General features: G+C 42.0%; 1 long non-coding RNA gene across 2 annotated transcripts; it reads right to left on the reverse strand.

The window, feature by feature from the left end:
• Positions 1-380: 380 nt before the first annotated feature.
• Positions 381-19430, reverse strand: LOC144318427 (uncharacterized). 2 transcript variants are annotated; one of them, XR_013384321.1, is made up of 4 exons: positions 18948-19430; positions 13948-14155; positions 11941-12097; positions 381-1268 (listed from the first exon to the last, which is right to left on the reverse strand). It is a non-coding gene; the product is annotated as an uncharacterized LOC144318427 (long non-coding RNA). The 2 variants fall into 2 exon arrangements; XR_013384322.1 differs by lacking the exon at positions 11941-12097 and having other exon boundaries at positions 18948-19407.
• Positions 19431-21282: the final 1852 nt, after the last annotated feature.

Raw genomic sequence — 21282 nt, forward strand, 5'->3', positions numbered from 1 at the left:
TTATTTGTAGCCTTCCAGCTCCAACAGTAATATTTCCAAACAGTCAGTCAGTTTCTGAACAAAACAATTTCTGAAGATAAATCTCGGTTGAAGAGCACTCTTTTCCCCCCCGCTCTCATTTATTGGGTGTTTATTTTATATCAGGCACTGTTCAGTGTCTTACAGTTCTTAGGTGGTTTAATCTTCACAGCAATTCTGTGTAATAGACATTGTTTCCCCCTTTTCAGCTTAGAAATCTGAGGCCCATGTCATATAAGGCCATGTGGCAACACCAGGTTTTGGGCACAGGTGGTCGACTTTGAAAACCTGTGTTCTTAACCACGATGCCACACCGCATCGTAAACCAGCTCCATACATGCTTTCATTCATGATGATGACTGTTGATGATTTCATGTGATTTATTTGTTTCAGAAAGGCTTTTATGTCATATACTAATAATGGTAATAATAATAAATACATACCAAGCACTTACAACGTGTCAGGCTTTCTAAGGGTGAACTCCTATCATCTTTGCAAGAGTCACGTGAGTTAGGTTCTACTGTTCTTTTGTTTTCACAAGTAAGGAAACTAGGCACAGCAGGTCCAAGATGGTACTGTAGGATGCTGGGTAGAATGGTTTCTGGGAGACCTAAAAAGTGCTTTTGGACCCTAATGCCTTCTCTTATTTATTTGTTGATAGCCAGTAATTCTTCACTGGAAAAAAAAAAAAATAGAAAGAAAGCTTGATATTTACATACATACTGAAAGGTAGGGCATTGACTTAACACCTCACTATAGGTGCCAGGAATGCAGTCTCAGGAGTAGGTTCTGATGGAGTGAACCTGGGGGAGCGGATTCTTCAAGAAAGGGGCATCACAAAGGGAGAGGAGAAAGTCATACATAAATGAGGAGACACGGATTTTCTTCCACTCCAAATCTTTCCAGGGAAGGTCCTTTTTCCTCTTACATTCTTACCCACTAACTCATTCTTTCCCCAGAGTTCTAGAAAGCAGGAACTCTTGAGAAAGTAGCCCATCGGCAAGTATATTTCCTGCTGTTTATATGCTTCCAGAACTGGCTGAAGTTTACTTTTTGGTACTCCAGAGACCTAGCTTCTTCTTGCCTTCTTCCAATGTGGTCTATTTAATCTCCTGTCGTGTGGGAAATTATGTTCAAAATCTCCGTGATCCTCTGTCCATAGTAAGTTATGCATGTAGTGACAAGTACATGCCACAAGGTCTTGAGATTATATCTGCAATGTGTTGCTGCCGACTGTTGATCAAGATAGGCTGGAAGAAAAACATTATTTTCAGGTGTGAAAAACCGTCACCTTTATCAAATAATTTTTCTTGCATTTTTCCCAAGACGTTGTAGCCTATTTAAACTTGGGAGGTTAAGTTTGTAGCATTCATTATGACTGAAAATTTAGTTCACACAATCATGATGCTCTCTTTATTAGGTGTTACTGTTAAACAATATTAAAATAAACACAATGTGGCTGGCCTTTTGTAAGCTACATGGCATGTTTACTTCTTTGCCTAGTTTCTTAATTGCATTTATTCATCTTTCTGACTACCGGTGCCACGGCCACCCACAATATTTGCTATTTTGGGGCATGTGGTTTACATTTTATGTTGTCCAATGACAGCCCTTGATAGGTGGAATCTTATCTGAATGGTTTGTAGTATGTTGTGGCTTGAATTCTTGACTGGCAGTTTGCCACAGCCCCAGCTCTTACCTCTGCAATCTACCTTTGAAAAGGGAGAATGAAGTCTCTTTAAAAAACTTACTTAATTAAGAATCCCATGATGGTGGAGGAGTAAGACCATGGAAATACCAAAGCACACCTCTCAGCTTCTGTAAATCACGTGAAGGATTGTGAAAATGCTTGAATGCAATACCTTCACAACAAAGAAGCCAACCGTGCAATTAAATGCCTCACCATTTAAAGACAATGAAAAAGGTAGCTTTCCTCACCCACCTTATTCCAAAAATTGGAGCAGATTATGTCATCCAGACCCAGTTTCAGGAGAAATGTCAAACATCAGTAGAGACATATTGGGTATCTTTAAGATATTTTTTTGGGAGGAGGAATATAAAAGCTATATTGAGGACAAGTTTGAATGCAGGAAAACTATGCATAATCCCATTGCCCTAATACCCATTTTTTGCACATTTATCATCTTTGTCCCTACATAGATCTATGTTTTCACTCACAGGTACAGTCACAGAATATATTCACTAAGCTTTTACCTTTTAACATCATAGGGGGCACATTGTTTCATGTTTCTACATAGCCAGCTATACCAAAATTTGTTTAATCAATTTCATTTTATTGTTTCCATGGGAAGAAACATGCATCTGTACCCCACATGCTTTTTACTGTTGAATATTTCTAGAAGAATGAATAGATGTTGTTATTGGTTCAAAAAGGTAGGGACATCTTAGTGATCCTTGTTCTCTCGCTCTTCCAAAGAGGTTATAGGAATTGCGCTTGCCACCCTGACAGTCTGATGGTCTGAGAGTAGTGATCTAACAGTGGGGGTGACCATTGTTATATTTCCCATTGTAATGGAAACCTTTAGAGATTGAAACCAAACTAGATTGTTTTTCAAGACAAATGAAACTGCTGCTGAATCAACACCTTAATATCTTTGTTCTTGGGAGGAAATGAGCTAAGGACGAAGAACCAACTAAAAAGACCACTAGACAGTTTGTGCTCACTAGATGCACTGGGTAAGAGACTCTTCAGAGTGGCTCATGGAATTTTCTGGCAAGGGGCAAACATACAAGTGCTACTTCAGGCCTCAGGCTGGGAAGACAGGTACAGCCTTGTCAGTGTCAAGGAAGAACATGGGTAGCAGGAGACCTAAGAGTGAATGAAAATTGAATTATCTTTACTTCTTGGACTTGTCTATTGAGAAACAGCAGCGCTAGCAACCATTTACTACCAACAAGAGGCAGTTCCAAGAGAAGAATATAAAATATGCTCTGCTCAACCCCACGAAACTCAGAGTGTCTCACAATGGCCAATTTATTATTTTTACCCTGTCCAGTGACATGGAAGGATGCATCGGGGAGCTGCTAGCCTCTGCGATGAATAACTTAAGTCAGGCTGCAACATGTGAAATAATTCAGCTGACCGGGATTTATAACACTAGCTGGATTTTTTGCTTTCTTTGGGGTTCATGAAGCATGGTGTTGCGAGATACCACAGGAGTCCCGTGATGAAGTTACATATCTATTTCTCTTCCTTATTTTTATTTTTTGGTATTTTCATATTATTTTATTGCCTAGTTCAGATGTCTTTCTAAGCAGGGTCCAGTCTCCTAGGGGACTCGTCTCTTCTGACTTTGAAAATTAGAACCTCAGACAGATCAGACTCCTAAATACCCTGTTTTTATACTCCCTTCTTCACAGATCTAGTCCCAGATGGTTTTGACTGCCTGATGTTGTGTGGACTGCTTTGGGCTGCAATTTATTTTGCTCAATTATTTATGTGCACTTGCCCAAATAAGAGGGGATAGTAATGCAACACATGCTTACAATTCAGCCCATCTCATTCCCCAGGTCATATGTCAGTTTGCAGGATGGCTGGCTAGATTTGCAAAGGGGGATCCATCTGCTGCCATTGGAAGACACAACATTTAGGAGCTACCTGTGGCAGGACTCTTCTCTTTCCAGGTGAGCTCTGGGTGCAACTCCATGACGCTAAAGGGAGTCTGAGTCTCTGTTCTCCAGGTGACTTCGGAGGACCAGGAAACTGAGCAATCACATATTCTAAGCTTTGACATTATATAAAGGTCAGAATTACGAGGCACTTTGGCAAATCAGCTGGTCAAATTCCCACTGTCTTATCCTCATTTTTCAGAGAGCCGTTTTCAATCTCCCTTTCTTTGGGTTGTCATTTGGAAAGTGTGTTGAAAACCATCTTTTCCTAAATAACTCTGTGGCCCTTCCAATTCCAGTCCTAACTGGGAAATTTTAATGAGATCCTTCAAGCAATTAAAACTGTGAGAAAAAAAAGAAAAGAAAAAAAAAGAAAAGAAAAAGACCTCTCATGGAAGTGGTATTTGGAGGGTAGCTATGATTTCTCTCTGTTGACAAACCCCCTTTTGACTTAACATTGCTGAATCAAGTCCTAGTGTCTTCAGAGGTTGCTGTTGGACCACAGGTTAAATATTTTAATATTCACTGATTGGGGGAAAGTACCATGAGCAACTAATGCAAAATCCTTGAATGCTGAGGGCATTAGTGGCTCCATAAAATGTAAATGCATTCTTAATTATCTCAAGTCACTGCACGCCCAAGTAGTTCTTTCACAAGAAAAACACAGCTTACTGATAATGAGCACGAAAATTACTAAGACATTGGTGGGGTAAATCTCTTAAACCTCTTTTCTTTTTTTTTTCTTCTCCAAATTTTGATGTGACTTGGCTAATTTGTGTGCATTTCCCTTTCTAGATTCTACAGATTAAGGTAGAACCTCACAAGGGACTTGTTGGGGAGGGGAGGTTTGGAATTTTAGCAGTTTCTCCCTTGGTGGCAAACTCCAAAGATTATTATCAGTATTCATCATGACCTACTCTATTGTCTCCATGAAACTTCTGGTGTCTTAAGAAACCCAGGTTATATATTGGTTTTCTTTTTAAATGTCTGTTTTATCCATTATCTCACTGTTAACGGCCATGGCATCTCAGGTGTTTGATTGCCATTTTTCAGTGGGGACACAGAAACACGGCAGGACAAATGACTTACTGTGCCACACAGTGGTCCTCCAGCTTTCAGCCCTGTACCCCCCTCCCTCAAAGCCACCCTCATCTCCTGAAGCCTTGTAATGGAAGTGATCTGAGAGCTGCATTCTCCATAATTGGAAAGTGGTTCACCAGAGGTATTTCTTCACCACGCTCGTTCCTCGATGTCATCTGACACCAAAGGCCTCATTAGGAGAAAACACTGAGTGTGGGTTTGACTAGGCTGCTGACAACATCCGGCCACGTATGGCAAAGTTACCCAGGCGGATGCTTGTGATGGGAGCGCTCTTGGTGGCAGATGGGGCCTGAGTGGAGATCTGTCATGCTGACCCCTAGTGGCCGTGGGGTCCCCAGTGGGGAGCCACAGGCACCTCCGGGCTTCTGGACCCTCTCCAGCAGGGTTGCCTTCTGCCTTTCCCCAAACAAGCTTTTGTGCAGCCTGACACTCTGGGACTTTGCCTGGGTTTCAGGGCAAGGTTTAGGAGGATCTGAAATCTGGGCCAGTTCTTCCAGGGCCAAGAACTGCAGAGGGGGACCCCAGAGAGGAGCGTCGTTGTGCTGAGCCCCTCTGCAGGCCTGTCTTCTCCTTCACAGCACAGCATGTGGGGCTCCTATTTCTTGCCCTCCGTCTTGTCTCAGGCTGCCGCCAGCTTCATCTCTTTTCCCTGAGCAACAGATCAGTTCCATGATGGGAAGCTGCCCCCTGGGCTGGCCTCGTGGACTTGGGACCAGTGTAGTCACAGAGCACCCTGACAACAGAAGGGTCCTGCAAGGGCTGTCGTGCCTCAAAATTCTTAATGACTTTGGAACAAGGAGCCTCCCATTTTCATTTTGCACTGGGACCCACAAATTGGGGTCCATCCCAGGTTTCCTGGCATGTGGGGCAGGAGAGCTAGGAGGAACTCTGGAGGCTGCTGTCTGGTTTGATCCTCACAGTTTACAAAGAAGGACACAGGGTGTCTGGGTGGCTCAGTCAGTTAAGTGTCTGCCTTTGGTTCAGGTCATGATCCCAGGGTCCTGAGATAGAGCTCCGCGTTGGGCTCCTGCTTAGCAAGGTTCTGCTTTCCCTCTCCCTCTGCCTGCCACTCTCTCTGCTTGAGGGCTCTCTCTCTCTAGAATCAATAAATTTTAAAAAAATCTTAAAAAAAGGTTGGACACAGTGGTCACTAGGGTGACTGGTCTGGAATTATCCAGAAAGTCAGAGGTGGGCTGCAGCTGGGGCCAGCTCTCTTCACCACTAGCTGGGCATTCTTTCTCCTTGACCATCACCATCTTAAAACCACCTCCCGAGCATGGGAGCAAGGCCAGCCTCATAGCTGGGCATGGCAGCTGTGGTGTCTTTTCTCAGGCATGTTTTTCCTCCTTTGACAGAGGAAGGGAGGGTGATAGCAACCTTTTGCCCTACCCATGCTCTAGGATTGCCCACATGAAGCCCCCTCAAAAGCTTGCTGATAGCAACAGACAGTGAAGAGCTTGGTCTGAAGACAGGTGTTTCAACCATGGCATCAAAAAAAATTTTTTTTTGTCACAATCAGAGGAAAAGAATGTCACAAATAGTTTAATATTACTAACATTTGAATTATTGCTTGTGAATGATTTATACCCGTACAACTACGTATGTGCGTGTGATTGACTTTCTGAGACTATCCTCACTCGCTGGGACTAATTAGGATGTGCTTTCTGGTGTGGGAACTGTGTGTAATTCGGAGTTTTCCTTTGGGAGGCTGTCCCACATGCAGTGCCATCTACATGTGAAGGCAAGTGGCTGAGAACTGAGGATATATGAGGCATTTGCTCCTCCAGATTCTTCCAGATTGATATTAAGCCAGAGCAGAAAAAAGCCACCTGTTTGTATGACATCACTCTAACCCCTTAGGTTGAATTGTCTGTACAGAATTAGAATTTTACAGTGTGTCCAGCTTACATGCTGAGAGCTAATTCAAGATACCTATAGCACAAGGAGAACACCTTTGCACTTTACGTAGTGTTGCTGGCAAAGACCTGGCACATATGTCATTTAAGATCCTTGTGGCAAATGTTTCCCCACATGGGAAAGTCTGTCCCTCTGGTGACATGGTGGGCACTGGGAGCTGTTTAACCCCTTGCATTTCCTCCATCCATTGTTTGGCTGCTGGGAGGCACAGATGCTCAGAAGGAGGTTTCCTTCTTCTCAACTGCTCACATCTTTAGATTTTGACAAATGTATCTCTGCTTTTCCTTTACAAAATAAACATGCAGAGAAGAGTATAAGCACCTATATCCTCAATTCTCACAATTAACACCTGTAAGTATTTTATGGTCTTTGTTTTGGGTAATTCCTTTTAAAGAAACAAAGCATTATCCCCTCTCAGCACCTCAGGCCTACCCTCCTTCAGTGTCCCCCAGGACCAAACACTAAGACGAATTTGTTGTGTATTTTGGAGTTTATTGTCTATTCTTTTGCGCACAAGTGTATGCATTTATAATGTATTTTTGTGTGGTTTAAACTCTCATATAAAGGATATGCTGTACATAGTTATGCTTTTTGCATGTAATATTTTTGAGACCTACTCACATTGATGCCTATTTATCTAGTTCATTCCTTTCAGATGCCATGTAGTAATCCTTCATATGAATTTACCATATTTTATTTTTTTTCTCAATAAGCAACATTTAGATATTTCTGATTTTCCCCCAAACAATGGCATTATGAAGATCTTTTTACATGTTCTTTTGTACACATGTGTAAGCATTTCTCCAGGGTGTAGTCACGTCCCTTTGTAAACATATATAAGAATTTCTCTAGAGTATGGAGCAAATAGAAAAGTAGCTGAGTAGTAGTAGTAGTAGTAGTAGTAGTAGTAGTAGTTTCTGAGTTACTGGCTCTCTTTACTACATGTGTCTTTTTTCCATGTTAATAGAATATCTGATATCTCTGAATTTATTACAAGCCACTTTCCATCCTTTTGAATGTGAAGTTGGTCAAAATAAAAAGACTAGGTAGGTCAGTAAGGCTTTTAAAGGTCTGTAAAATACACATAGGACAGAGGCTTAAAACAAAAGTGTCCATCACTGTCTACTCTCTGCAGGATCGGTGTGCAGGTGCTTGGGAAAGAGAAAATGCTTTATTCTCTGTCAAAACTTATTATTTGGAAGGAAGTCCAAAAGAAAAAAAAAGCAGTTTCAAAACAGGAAATTTCATCTTTAAAACCTTTCAAAAGAAGTAGCAAAGAATAGTCAGAAGGAAGAAGTTATGAAGAGCTCTGTGGGCAGCCCCTTCTTTCTTTTTCTTCATGTTCTTTTGTCCTAATTTTCTTAACCATCTGGGAAAGGCTGTGGAGCTGTCCATGGGTACCCCTTTAATCGCTGATGTTGGAAACCTTGGTCTACAGCCAGTTGCTCAGAGGCACAGGTGGCATCCTGGGACTTGCAAATAGCATCTGAAGTGAGGCCGTCTTGTGGGAGTGAGCCCTTAACCTGCAGGGTCTGACTGGAACTCCAGGTAGATGGTGTCAGAACTGAATTAGGTCATGGGACACTTGTGTTAGAGCATTGTTCTGCATGGGGAAGAACTCAGACACTCAGGAGACAGAAGTCTTCAGGGCAACAGGAGTGTTTGTTCTCTTACAACTCCCTAGAGGCTTTGAGCAAATGGTGACATTTGGCCTCTTCTACTTCTTGTTGTGGAGGCATTGGCATTGCTGTGGTTCTCTGTCACCCTAGCTCTGGGCTTGACAGAAGTCATCTCTGAGCTGAGCCATTGTTTCCAGGAGAACGGACACCGAGCTTGAAGCCCCACGAACACAGCTGGGTTTCAGTTCCAGCTCTGCCACAGCCTACAGTATGGCCTGAAGTTCTTGGAGCTCCAGTTTCTTATCAGTAAAATAGAAACAGTATTATCCATTGCATTATTATCCGCAGCCCTTCAGAGTTGATGAGGTGTCACATTCCTGCTGGCTGAAGTCTTACACACAAGGCATCCGATATTCCCAATATTATATATGCCGAGTCCACGAGTTCAGTAATTCTGTAATAAATATCCTGAGTCTGCCTTGAGGGATGTTTACAATCTGGGGATAAAATCTTAGTCACTCTCTTTTTAGAGATTGAAACTTACACCTGTGTAATGGTCAGCCCAGTTGCAAGGGGGTACTGTTTGAAAATGCATTATTCACTTATTCAACAAATACTTATTCAACACCTATACGGTTATTGTGCCCATCTTCTCCCTATGCTACTGGGGAGACAGTGGTGTCATGTCAGACAGTGCATTTGAAAGGAGGAGCAGATTTGGGCATGAATGGTATTATGTTGGGTTTCCTAACTCTGAGGCAGCACAATGGTAAAACATTCCATATGCAAACCACTTCACAAATTGCCCAAAAAAGTATCAAGGCTGAATAAAAATTCAGTGCCCCCAATAGGTCATAGTATAGAAAGGCCTGAGGCTAGAGTACTGAGTCAAATGGGGTGGAGCTAACAACTGCGGAGAACAGAGTGTAGAGCAAACACTCTCAGGATGGAGTTGAATCAGTGAGGATGGGTGTGAGATGTGTTTAAGAGCGCAGACCTGGGTAGGTTTGAAGAGTCCAACTGGAAACAGGTTTAGAAGCAATTTTATATGAGTGTTGATTTGGGCAAAGAAGATAGGTGGGGGACAGATATGTCTGAGCGTGGAGGAGACAGTTTTAGCTTATAATTGAGTGACTAGAGCCTAGCAAATCCCCTCATTTGAGAGAACCACAAAGAGCATGCAGTGTAGTTTGGGCCAACAGCTGGAGTGACATCAGAGGTCAGCTCGGTGACTCCAACACCAGACTGTTTTCACATCACATGCAGTTTTCACACTGCTTGGGAGGCTCTTATAGTAGTAACAACATCACCAATGCTATCGCCATGGTTCCTCAAAACCATGATAAGAAGACCAAGACATGGACGTCTAGCTTATTTTCCTTAGATGCAATGTCTCAGAAGGAAAAGATAGACAAAGTGGGATGTCTTTGTCCAAAATAAGCATATGTAGAACCACGTTGCACGTTGCTTTCATCAAGTTAGAAAGCCTAAAAGAAGCAAGCCAGCTTTCCTAAAGGTTTGGAAGCTTCGAGTGCTTCTCAGGATTCTTACTGCCATGCTAATAGTATTACCCAATTTCTTTTTCCTGAACACAGCTGAGTTTCTAAGCCATTTTTGAAAGTGACTGTAGCTATATAAAACCATAGTTATAGGAAAATGCAATCTGTTGATCTCTTCATGGTGGAGTCTATATATCATTTACACTTCACTTCTCTGTGGGAGGAAAAGCTTTTTTCATGGTTTATTTAGCAGGAAGTCATTTTGATCAGCAAGATGAGTAATACTTTACAGCTGTTTGCAATTACTGCCTCTGTTCTGCCAGGAGTTTTAACTATTATACAAACTGAAATACCAAATGAGTTGAGGCAGGATGGAGAGAAGAGAAATGCATATTTCATAGGTCCACTCATGTCATGAGACATTATCCATTACTTTTTTTTTTTTACAATTCTATTTCTCTAAATTCAAAGGCACATCTCAAGGTAATTTCTAATGACCTTTCTAATTCTGAAGGGTTTTGTTTTCGTTGTTGTTTTGTTTTGTTCTTAATCAATGAAGGAAAGTGCAACCATAACACTAGTTTTCCTTTGACGATGTAGTAGTCTTCACAGCTTACGTCCCACATAAGCATGGAAGCATTGTGGTAGAAAGAGTACAGGCCTTAATCTGTATATCTTTCTCTTCACAACACCTATTGTGAAAGCACAACAATCAAAATATTTCAATTATCAGGAGAAAAATGCAACTTATTTTTTCCCTTCTTATCTAACATAAACTTGATTTAATAAATCTGCATCATGGGAAATTTAGGAATCCTTTGTAAATTGTCCATCAGATTGATGAATAACCAATTTGTGGAAGGTAGGAGCTGGGAGCTAGAGGAGGACATAACAAAGTTCAAATCCTGACCCACTTCTTATCTGTATGACTTTGGGCAAGTTGCTCAATGTGCAAAATGTGGATAATATTACAGTTTACCTCCTGGAGTTATTGTGAGAATTGAGTGAGATGATCATACGAAGGGCTTAGCACAGTGCCTAGTACAAATTAACATCCTTCATAAATGGAACAAAGATCTTTACAGAAATAATTCTTCATGTGTTTAAGGACCAAGGGTCTTGTTCCTAATAAGGCAAATGTGCCTCCCTGCTGACCCTGCTAACCTGGATCCACATAAACTGTGTTCCACCTAATATTATCCCTCTTACTCCCAAACCCCCACCCCACACATTCAGATGAGGGCAGGATCCCAGGAGGAAAAGTCTTGGGGTCAGTAGTTTTGATCGGCTCAAATTGGGTCACATGCCCATACCTGAAGGGGGTGGGGAGGCCACACTCTGATTAGCTAGGCCTTGATCACATGCCCCCTCCCCCCAAGAAGAATCAGCTTACTTAATTGATCCACTTAGGCTGAGCTCAGGTAGCTCCGCCAGCAAGATATGGGTGCTGTTTCCAGAAACAAATATAGAATAGAATTAGAATAAACAAAAATACCACATCTCCACCATGGGCATTTCTCTTCCCTAGGCAGTTGACCAGAGGCTATATGATAAACTGATGGGATAAACTGATCCAGATTGCAATGATTTATTGAGAAATGCCATGCCTATTCAAATCACTCTATTCAAACTGACAACAATTTATAAAACTTGACTATATCCAAAAGCCAGCACTCCAGTGAAAGGGTAATGCAATGTATTATTAATACATCTTAATAATTAATAACTACTCTTAGGGATACCCTGCTCTTCGCTTAGCAGAAGATGTTAGATGATAGACGAGCAATTGATCAAAAGGTCAGAGGGTCACAGGCATTTGTGTGATGTAGCAAGCACTGGAGAACTGCTGTGAATATCCCAGGAATTTTCTGTAGGTATCAATAAAGCAAGATTTTGGTTCCCAAACACTGACCCGACTTCTAGTTTGGCGAACTTTGTATTTTCCATTCACATTTAGCTTCCAGTATTTTCAAATGGAGGTTAATGGAAGGAGATGACCCAAAGGATAAGGATGGGAAAGAGAATTTCTTCACCACACACCCTGCGATGCACACGTACACGGTGATGAAAAAAGCCCGATGAATGTGAAGTTCTGTTACCTCAAGAGGCTATATACAGGTTGTGTAAAGAGAGGAGGATCTGATTTCAGATCTCACCTGTACGCATATATCCCAGGGAATTCAGGAAGTTCAGATTTGGACACGACCAATATGAGCATCTGCTACACTCCAGGCCTGTGCCCAGTGCCTTCCCAAGCATGGTCTTACTCAGCCCTCAAGAATATTCTGGAAGATGGGTGATCATTTCCCTTTCCTAAACGAGAGGAAATTGAGGTCAGAAAGATCAAGATCACAGGACTTCTTGGTGGTGAGTGGGGAAATGGACCCACATCTTCTCTCTTTCTGTGGTATCCCTCTCTTTCTAAGGCAAAATGCACCTTCAATGCAGCTGGATTTTTTTCATCTAATACAGATAATGATTTTTCTTTTAAGTTTTGAAAAACACAAGCATGGTTTTACTTGATTAGAGCAAAAATTCTGAACACTGATCTTTCCCTTTCTTAGGAAGGTATGCTGCAAAGTTACAAAGACTTAGAATCTGGAAGGTGGCAACTTCCATAAAATTGGAGCTAATGACTGATGCTTGCTACTAATAAGCATTGTATTTTGACTACTATCCAGTGCTCCAGGATAGTAAATTGGAGGTTAAGCTAGAAGGAAGCAGCAAACAGCATGTGCTGTGAGCTGCAAGGACTTAGATGTGAAGACAGTCATAATTATAACTGGCATAACTTTGGATAAGTTACTCAACCCTACTGAGGCTCATTTGTGGAATACAAATAATAAAAATAATGCCTACCAACCAGGATTATTCTGAGTAGATAATATACATAAGGTACTTACTGCAAAGCCTGGCCCATAGTGAGGATATCATAAATGATGATTTTATTAGTAATACTAATAGTATTAAAAATACTAATAGTATTGACCAGTAGTGTTCTTTAAGGTTGATCAGTGGTAAGTTCCTTTGGTTGGAGGAGGGAAATACATTCATTTAGTTCAAAGGAATATGAGATGCTAACTCTGTGAATTCTTGGAAGGTAGTGGGTGTAACAGAAAGGCACTGAGGAGGAGACAGGAGTGCATTACAGCATTGGGACCACACATTTGAGGTGAGTCAAGGGCAGAGCTGTTATCCAAGATGGAGCTTGCCTGACCCAGATACATGGAGTGGTAGCGAATCATAGTCACAACAAAGCTTTTATAAGTACATAAACAGAAATTAAGGGTGGAGAAACACAGGGACTCTTTAGATTCAACCTAGGGAAGGGATAGGTCCAATTCAGGGTAGATTCTAGAGAAGACTTTAGTTCAGTGAATGAAGGATAAAATTACTTGAATTATTTAAATAAGTGGTATGAGCTGAGCCTATAACCTGGAGAATTTTTAGGGCCATAGTAAAAGCAAACCAGGGATTTATGGCTTCACGTAGTTTCACCTGCACAGCCACAGCTCAGGGCCATCTCTGTGTGGATCTGAGGTGGCGTTTGTGTATCACCTGCTTCAGTTTCCTTCCTGCTCTTCGTCGTCATTATGGAGGGCCAAACTCAGGATTCTAGAACCATTGACATTAGTTTCTGGGCTCCTGTATCAGTTCTGACCCATTCAGTAAGTAATATTTTGCAGAAGAAACACACACCCCTGCTGCTGTGAGAAAGAATCCTCAGGGCTGGGGAGAAGTTTCAATGTCTTATCTGAGAATAGGGCCATATAGTCTTTGGATTATGCTATTCCAGGGAGGCAGGGAACTCTGAGTCCTGAGAACACATAGCAGTGCCAGGCACAAAGCAGTACATTCTATAGGGTTGGAGGGAGGGAAGGAGGGAGGGAGGAAAGGAAGGAAGGAGGAGGGAAGGAAAAGGAGGGAGGAAGGAAGAGAAACAAAGCTAAGGTTTTTGGCTTTAAGCTTGATTATTTTGGCTGTAGAAAGAGCCACATCACTAATTAGTTGGACGATGAGGAGGCAGGGGTGCATGTCGACATCTGCTGAGCTGGAAGTGCCCTGGAAGGCTAGAAGGAGCCCTGGGCCAGGAGAGAGGTAGAAAATGGCCCTGCCATGCAGTCTCCGTTCAGTGTGGCAGGGACTGGGGCTTCATCACTCACCTGAGTGCTCTCTGTGGATGCGGAGGGGCTGGGGAGGTCTGCAGGATTCTGTGTGCCTGGGCTTCCTCACCGGCTGCAGACACATCCCTTCACAATTCCATCCTGGGATTTCTTTGTAATAATCCAGATTTGGAAGTCAGGGGACCTGAGTGTAGATGTGATACTCCTGTGGACTTTAGGAAAGTTCCTTCTCTGAGCTTTAGTTTCCCTATAAAATGAAGGTAAGACAGCTTTTCAGAATGTGGTTGCTAGGATTCAGTGAGAATTTGCATGTGAAAAGACTTTCTACAGTGACGTAGCTGTTAGAAAATCTTAGCGTTAGAAGACAGAGCATTGTACAGGGAAGGAGCTTAGACTTGGGAGTCACAGATGCTTAGTTTGGTTTTGAATTGAAGGTGTTTTATGACAAGGTAATTACTGTGGCAAGTTATTTGAAATCTCTTCTCCTGTATCCTATTTTTAAAATCAAAGTAGTGATACCCACTTTCCAATGTTGAGGTGTAAATAATGGAGGTACTATAACTAGTCTTGTTATAATTGATTCTACAAACTTTTATTGGGTTTCCAATATATGCCAGAGGACTTGGAATTCAAAACATAATGTATGAATTCTGAGCTGAAGAAGTTCAGTAGCTGATGGAGGACCCAAGATTATACACAAATAGATTGAGGTTTGGAAGTGCTAGTAGAGGTAGGTACCAAGTGCTAGGGAGGACAGAAGAGGTTGCATTTCAGCTGCTTCTGGGGACAAGTGGGAGCCCTCCAGGTAGATGAGATGGGGGAGGTCTCTCCAAACAGAAGGATGAGAAGCAAAGGACTAGGTGTATTGCAGCTCTCTGGGTGGGCTAGGGGAGGTGGGCCAGGGTGACTCAGTGGGAGGAGAGACAAGAAACGTGCTCCAGGGCCAGATCACATTTACCCATGTTTAAAAAACAAAGAAAAAAAAAAAGTTCAACAAAGTAAATTCTAAAGATCTTACTGGCTCTCTACAATGGTTCATAGATCATAGATCAGATGGCATCCGTCTAGCAGACAGGAAGGAGCTCCGAGGAGCTGTACAAAATCAAAGACTTTTCTCAGGAGAAGGGAGCAGGAGCAAGGTGTACCAGGCAAAAAAGCAGGTTGGGTTTTGCAAGGTTGCTTTCCCCCCAGGTGATGGCAGGGGCCTATCAAGCAGCTTACAGAAGTAATGCTGATCAGGCGATTCCTGATCTGCTGGTTTAAGATTCCATTTCTGGTAGAGCCGAAACTGTAATTAAGTCTCAATTTAGAGATGTAGGGCTTAGTATAAACAATTCCATTTGAGGCTTGTTGTCTTGTTTTTAACACCTGCTAAGAAATTTGAATTTATATTGCGGTTTTTCTCTTAATTTAATCTCTCTCTGATATACCATGATCAATTGGTTTGCAAAATGAGAACTCTTGTGTCACCCAAGTAAATTTTCCTGGTGGAGGGATTTTCCACATTTCTAAAGATCGGGAGTTTGCTCATAAAGTAACCGGTCTCCCCTGTATTGTTAGAGTCGCTGACACAGAAATACACAAGAGATAACAGCATCTAGAATTTTCTGTGCAGGCTATTTACAGAACAAAGCCGGAGAGGTTTGAAGAGCCCCGTTATTCACCCAGGATGACATCCCAATTCATTCATTCACTCCTTGCAAAGGCTGCCTGGCCCTGCTTGGGCTGCCGGGTGGGGCTGACGTACCCCCTCCCCCTGATGTCGAGCTACTTCATAATCACCAAGCAGTGGCACCTCACACTGTCCCATTAGAGAGGCGTGTGCAGCCCGCTTGTTGGGCATGTTGATGCAAGCTTGGGAAGGAAAACATAATTCACTTTTGCCAGTGACAGAAATGTTAACACTTACTTGAAATAGCTGATAATCTGACACAGGAGAGTTAAAGGATTACTGTATTTCATTTGGCTAATAAGAAAAGCTGTTTAAAAGCTACATTAAAAAGACTTAATGTATGGTGACTGAGCATTGCTTTAATGTATTCTGTGTCATCAACTATTAGAATGCTTTCCCCCTCTTATTATGTTACCATAGATTTCTGCCTCTTTTCTCTGGGAACAGATAATAGGAAGCAACATTCATTCACAGAGATCACTTAAAGAAGCACTCATCCAGGAGACATTTCTCGAGTAACCTACTGTGTGCCATGAGCACACCAGGCAATGGGGATCAAGGACAAAGGAGATGAGGTCTGTAACCTCTGAGCCGGGGTATGGTTTTCGAAAGAATGGACTGGAGAAGATGGTAGACAAAAGATAAAGCAAAACATCCTGTTTGAGATTTAGCTGATAGATGCAATCTGCTATTCAATTCTCATGTAAGGGATGGGGAAGCCAAGGCCTAGAAAGTTCAGTGACTTGCTGAGGACACACAGGCTAATTAGGGGGAAATCTATGTCCGTACCCCTGAACTTTGGCTTCTCATTTCAAAGTAGAGCGCTATTTCCTGCAGCCCCATTCTCCCTGTGAGTGAGGATGAGTGCCCTGCATTTACAGCCCTCCCCCAAGTGGCATATTCATCCCTTCCTGAGTGCTACCTACATAAAGGAAAGCTTGGGAGGCCAAGCTTGGGAGGAATGTGACCAGTGACCAGACAGGCCTTGGATAACCCTAGTTATCACTGTATGTGATCGGACTTTGCACACACGTAGTACAGTTTAGACTGGAGAGGTGGCTGCTGGCACTACTGTTAGGACCAGCCTGCATCCTCTCCAGGGAAGCCCTGAGCTGTGGAAAAATGGCCAGAGCCTGGCCCCAGAGAGCCATTTCCCCAGTGGTGCTGCATACCTTCCCTCTCCAGGCTTCTCTGCCTTCCTGCACCACTCCACACATCTTAAGGTCAGGAAGCCACACTGCTCTCCCTTTGGATGCCACATCGCCTCTTGGCATCTTTGTGAGACACAGCCAATGTGGACCCTGGGAAAGCACACAGGGACTCTTCCCACTAAGAAGGCAGCTCCTTAATGGTTACAATGTCACTGTACACTCAATAAGTGTGGGACCAGCACATTCTCACTTCTCAGATGGAGACATCAGAACAGGTTGCAAATAAGGCACACATCTACCTAAAGGTAGATTATGTTGAAACCCAGGCACCTGGACTCCCAGCCTGTTCTGTCTCACTGGATTCACATCCCAGATCCCATACTCTGTGTGGCCCCTGAGTCACCCTGAGTTGATAAAATTGCTCACACAGAAGTTCAGACATATTAATAAGAAAGCTTCCTCACTGCAATTAACAGGAAACTAAACTTCACTAATTTAGACCCAGCAGGAAAAATGTCATCTGAATTAGAGAACACTAAAGCATAAAGCCCAGAGATATTCACAGCAAGAAAAACAGACTGAAGTCCAATGGAGTAGAGAACCTCCTATTTTGTTCATTACCATGGTCCCACCCCTGGCACATTCCTCATACATAGTGAATGCTAAATACTGGTCAAATGAATGGAACAGTGAGCCAGTGAGAAGTAATAAGACAATGTTTTTAATGTCAGATAAATATAGAAAGAGTTGGTTACATAAGCTGTGGGGCTCAGTTCAAAATGCAGGATAAAAAACACCATTAAAGATACTAAAACATAAAGCCTTTTTTCTTTTTTGTGCAATCTGTCTCAGTTTGTTGTCATGGTCCTTTTTCACTTGCTATTTAATGTCATTCTACGTAAAGAAAAAATTAAAAATTAAAAGAATATGAATTTTACTATTCATTATATTGTGCAGTGCCCATTTTAAAGACAAACATAAGACCACTTAACATATTTGCAGAATGACTAAATTACTCAATTTGTGTTTTGTAGCTCAGACATGCATATGTATTTTGCTCATATTGGAACAGTGGGAACCCTGCACAAAATTCACTTTTTTTTTCACTTCGTGATGTGAGTACATTCTACTCATATTTTCTACCTTTGGCTTACTGGTGAGTAAGAAAAGATTGAAAGAAAGGGGATTATGGGTTGCCAGCCTTCCCTTTCCTTCTATGCCACCACTTTCAGCACAAGTATTTGGCTAATTCAAGGAAGTAAGAAAGGATATGATAGAGTTTGTTGGTCATGGGTGCTCTTAAAATGCCGTTGCCTTCTTTCTGCATTTGAAACAAGTTCTGGTTCAACCTGGTCTATGGATTTAACACTTACTTTGAATCTCACTGAACTCTCACACATCATGTGTCCACTGGAATTCTGTGCTCATGGGGCATCGTTTGGGAGTGACATGGAAGGGAGAACCACCTTGGTTCATGGAAGGGCATCGCACCTCTACTCACGCTCCTGCTTTGTAGTGTCACTGGACTGGGCTACAAAACACAAGACCTAAGATAAAATCATTAGGAATTTCAGTACAGTAACAGTAGCGAAGTAGACCAAGCGCAGTGCAGCTGCACAGGATTGCCCACCTATGAAGCCAGCTCTGCAAACTAATGGGGGGGGGCAGTCACCAGTTAGAGATCATGAGAATGATCCATCTCATTCTAATATACAGCAGAAGCTCATTTGAAATTAGCAGTAGTCATTGCCAAAGGCTCTAAGGATAATATAGTTTAAGCAACAAGGTTCATTCAATAAATATGTATTGACTGCCTTTGATGGAACAGATTTGTGCCTTCTCCAGGCTTATTTATAATACAAGTTCATTTACATTTTCTTCATTGTTTGGTTAGTACAAAAGTAAATTTCAAAACACTCATGTGCTTATTTTGAATTCCAAATGAGTAGTGTGGACAAATATTTTCCTGCTTAGGAGAACCGCCTTAGCCGTGGGGCTTCAGATTTGGAAAGCTTCTGTGGTGAGGGAATTCACTTTTGAGGAACTGAAGACCTTAATAGAATTATGAAGACAAAGATCAGAAATATCCATATAAAAGCTCTTATAGATGTTTTTATATTAAGAAACTGAAAGCATCAAAATAAATACTAAATAGACTCAATTAATGATCTCCCCCAAAATTAGTAACAACTCATGGCACATGCATTTCCCTTTACCATATTTAGCTTGACTGCAACTTTGCAGGATCTTTCTTCGCCACCATTTCACTAGGACGGTTGTCGATTTGTCTTGCTTCGTTAAAGGTAATGTGTGTGCGCCTGTGAGCAAATGTATGCGTCCTTCTCATCCTCCACCCAAGTGTTCCATGCCTTTCTCACTTTGTGGCTGGGAGCTCTCTTCTGACGTCCCCTCCTGTCTGTGCAATGGAGTCAGAGAAACTCGGCTGGGGAAATAGAAAGGGATTGAAGAGCCTCAAGGTGCTCTGCTGAGGAGGTGTTCAGCCCTCTTTCCTACCAGGATGGCCCTGGGACTAGAGGGTTTATGTCTGCACATGCTCACTTCTTTCCCAGGCTCGGCTGCTGCTGCCTGGCCTTCCTCCTCCCTCCTCAGAGAGAGGTACACTTCTAAGGCTGGACTGATTTCCCTTCATCTCCCCTTATCTTTCCCAAGGCTGCAGTGCAAAATCTCCTCCTTTTTCTTTGCCATCTGCTTTACCTCCCCTTCTATTCCCAAACCCCAGCTCTCTCTTTTTAAAATTACTCCCAACAGGACTGGCTTGCCATTCATGTCTACTGGAACCAAGTCGCTAAAAAGGTTTATAGAAGTAAATTTGTGTACAATTGAATTTTTCTTAAGGGAAATTTGCAATTATGAGGCATAACTGTATGTTTCTTCTTTGTGTGGGAAGAGCATGGGTTTGGATTAGATAAATGAAGTTTCAGGTTTTAGCTCTGCTCCCTTAGTAGCAAAATGACTGACCTTGGGACAGTGTACCAGTTCTCTGAGCCTTGAATTTTTCAACTCTCCCTGAAATGAAATACTAATATCTTCCTTGCAGGCATCAGGATATGTTCTTGAATTCAAGAGGCAGATTGCAAAATGCATAAGCAGTATGAGGCCACGTATATAAATGTGTGTGCACATGCATGTACGCATGTGTATAGGAAGAGAAAAGTGTGGACAAATTTTCCACAAATATTCATGGTAGCTGGCCTTGGGAGAATTTTGCTTTTTCCCTTCTATTTTCCTGTAACATTTGAATACTAATTATTATATTGCCTGAGAACCCTTAAATAGCAGGGATGTTATAGCCTTAAAAAAGAAAAAAATATGTACACAGATACATACACACATTTGTGGATGAGTGTGTGTGTGTGTGTGTGTGTCTCTATATATATGTACAACCTGATATAAAGAGCTACAATTTATTAAATTTCTTCTAAGTGCTAGGTGTTGTGCTCTTTGTGCTCTTTATTTAATTTAATCCTTACAATGTCTTAAGAGGTTGATATTCCTCTAATCCTGGCATGATTCCTCCCTCATGGTAGGTACCTGGGAAGTGCTGGTTTTTTCTCTTTGTCTTGTGTCATATGATTGCTTGGATTTTTTTTTATTATATTCATCACCAGATACAGAAGCAATAACTGATAACGTTGTCGGTGCTTTTGGACACTGAATATTGCACTAAATATTTTCAGGGTGATGAAGCGTTCCGGGCAAATACTTCACATATAATTTGGGGGGAAGGGACTTCTCTACTTAAACATATACTTCAACTCTGACAGCTCTCTGTAGAGATTTAGTTAGCTTTTTATTTTCTAATGACTCCTCTAGCTGGCTTTGTAACAAGGACAAAGTATGAGATTTGCTTAAAACTGATGCACATTATCGGTTGTTACCTTTTGCTATATAAATATTAACTAGGTTGTTTTCTCTTGAAAAGAAATGTACGGTGGCAAGTACTTAAAATGTGACGGAAGAGATTGGAGACACAGAAATAATCTACTTTCTTCGAAAAATGTGTCTTTTGCTCCCTTCTCAGCATTAATTACCCAACTTTCAGGCTCCTCAGATCAATAATTATTCATGCCTGGGACCCATCAGCAGCTAGTAAGTGCTTTGTGCAATTTTCAGGTCACTTTTGTAGTTGGAGATTTTCCATTCTGTCACATGGAAATCCTTTTCTGCAGAGCCTAAGTGAGCACTTCTCAGCTGCGCTCCGTAGGGGAGAGGCATTTCCAAGAAGGGCAGAGAGAGATGGAAAGGGGGAGTTTCAACCTTTATGGATGAGGATGTGTATTTATTCTTTCAAAAAAGTAAACCTTTGAAAAAACTATTTACAAAGAAAGCAAGCATGGGCAGCGACTCCCAACAGCTGAGGGCAGCTACGGGGCGGATGTAATGGGAGGCAAGATCTCCATTGCCGCTGAAGGGCAGAGCGGACCTAAAATGCCAGTGCAACTTTTGCATTTCTTTGACATGCCTATTTCCAACAATCCAAGCACTGAATTGCTCTAAACTTAATGTGGCTTGCTTTCGAAGACAAGGGTG

The sequence above is a fragment of the Canis aureus genome, chromosome 8 (assembly GCF_053574225.1).
Source record: "Canis aureus isolate CA01 chromosome 8, VMU_Caureus_v.1.0, whole genome shotgun sequence".
Taxonomy (NCBI): Eukaryota; Metazoa; Chordata; class Mammalia; order Carnivora; family Canidae; genus Canis; species Canis aureus.